At 39.1% G+C, this 2268-nt stretch overlaps 1 protein-coding gene across 1 annotated transcript in view; it reads left to right on the top strand.

Moving 5' to 3' along the window:
* The window catches only part of LOC107103811 (complement component C1q receptor-like), a 15034-nt gene that overhangs the window by 6663 nt on the left and 6103 nt on the right, over positions 1–2268 (top strand). The window lies entirely within an intron of this gene.

The raw sequence follows: 2268 nt of genomic DNA, 5'->3' as shown, positions 1-2268 counted from the left end.
GACTGGATTATATTAAACTGAACTTCCAATTTTCACCACTGGTCGGCGCCATTTCCCTTGTTCCTCTGATCACGGAGCAGCCGGTGTTCTGTCAGATGAGCATACCCCATCAGACCAGCATACCCCATCAGACCAGCATACCCATAATCAATACCCGTTTATCCCTTTAGTTTATCCTTTTAGTCATGTACAAAAAAAAAATTAATTACTCCCTCTTTAGTATTTTTTGAAGCGTGTTGCGATCTGACCGTAAATAGTTTTTTTATACATGACTAAAGAGATACACAGCCGTTGAGGTAATTTAAAGTCTATTTTTCTCACAAAACTAAAGAAATAAATGCAAATCTGACGTCTTGCGTATTCATAAATAGGTATGCTGGTCTGATGGGGTATACTCATCTGGCAGAACAGCAGCTTGCTTGGACTCGCAATGAATCATGGGATACCGAAGGCTAGTCCTTCAAAACGGGCTAAAAGCTGCATTTGTCGGCCGAATAACGGTAATATAATATTCACTGACCTTTGATGACCTCTACAGACCATTAAAATGATAGCAGGACAAAAATTTTATATATTTTGAAATATGCATTTTAAAATTAATTTTTTATAGCAAAAATGTTAATTTGTACTGCTATCATTTTATTGACAATAATAGTTTGTAGAGGTCATCAAAGGTCAGCGAACGTCTCTTCGTGCTCAAACTGTGAATTTCATATAAATTATAAGTTGCTAACCTATAAATATGAATAATTTAATTAATTTCCCACAACCTGGAAAAAAATGATAGCGGCACAAACGCAGCACAGTTGATTGGCAGCATGTAAGTGTGAGCAGGGCGGGACCAGGGGAGTGGTTGACCTCTGATGACCCCTGGAGAACATTTTTCTTTTATCTTTAGATTGAAAGGAGAGCAAATGAAATTTTTTGCTGCACAAACATAGCCGAGGTGACTTACTCAGGCGTTAGAACACAGCCTTCGGGTGCAATAGCGCCTCCAGCTGGTAGAATGAGGGGCTGTAACCTCTAACCCTGTTTTCCCACAGATGAACCATCTGACGTGTCTCATGTTTCGAGGTGACAGCAGGAAACCACCTCATGTTGCCTCACAGATATCTGATGTTAATTATGTCCATAAATTTATGATCATCCGGTTTGAACCAGTTTTGTTTCGTCTTTGTTTATAAAAACATTTTTATTGCTTCTTTTCCTGTTGAACACCCGAGCTGCCGCTCTGTGAGTTTCTCCTGCAGCTCAGAGCTTTTTTCTAGGAGCAACGCTTTAAAGCAAAGAATTCATTTTGAGGTATTTTTAGTTTTTCAGCTCCAGTCAGAAAATAAAGGCTCCTAAAATAGGCCGGTGCTGAGAAAGCTGCTCCCATGGGCTCCGCTTGCTCCCTGTCCTTTAGCATTCCTCCTGGGTGACGCAGCCCTCCCCCCCCATTTTCTGCCTGACCTCTTCTGATAGGCTAACCCCAAACTTCCTGTTTGATTTGGGAAGAAGGCCACGGTTGGAGCATGAGAAAAGGTTTGGCGCAGCACAGAGCAGCTCGCAACTGATTGTTTACCAGAAGACTTTCCTTCATCTTCTCAGATCCAATAAGAAGGAAACTAAATCAGAAAGAGGTTTGGAAAAAAAAAAAATCCCCGTGGCTCCAGAGACGCCTCCCATGGAGCCTGATGGGGGGGGGAATCAATCCCATCTTGATTTCTCAATCATCTGGTGACGCTTTTTATTTTTATTTAATCAGCAGACCTTCATTTACCAGGAAAAAAAAGCTCAATGAGGGAAACTCTTTAAGAAACATTAAAAAAATATACATTTTCATTTAATCTTTTTTTAAATTGTTTTACTATTTTCCTGTACAGAAATTTGTGGTTGTTTTGTCTGTGAAAGGATCTCAATTAATAAACTTTATTTAGCTGGAAAAAAATAACAAAATATTTAACGAACCTGCAGCTTTTTTTCCCAATTGGTGCTGGAAAATCGACTCCTTATATCCCATAATGAGAAAACAGGAAAACATTTTTAAGTTGAAGAGAAGATTCTCAGTCATCCTGGTCATAGTCATTCCTAAAAAAGTAAAAAAAAAAATCCTAATACCATTAGGTAATACTAGGCAGTTCCTGGGGGCCCCATAAACCTCTGTTTCCATGTATAGTTAATCCAACTATTCCTTATTTCTGCACATTAATTATGTTTTTGATAAAAATCCTTTGGCTAAAATGCCATCAGAACGCTGATAATATTAAGTGTGTCTCAGCCCCCCCC

Source organism: Cyprinodon variegatus, unplaced genomic scaffold (assembly GCF_000732505.1).
Source record: "Cyprinodon variegatus isolate N-32 unplaced genomic scaffold, C_variegatus-1.0 Scaffold1533, whole genome shotgun sequence".
Lineage (NCBI taxonomy): Eukaryota > Metazoa > Chordata > Actinopteri > Cyprinodontiformes > Cyprinodontidae > Cyprinodon > Cyprinodon variegatus.
Note: the sequence above shows the minus strand (reverse complement) of the source record. Positions and strands in the feature narration are given on the sequence as shown.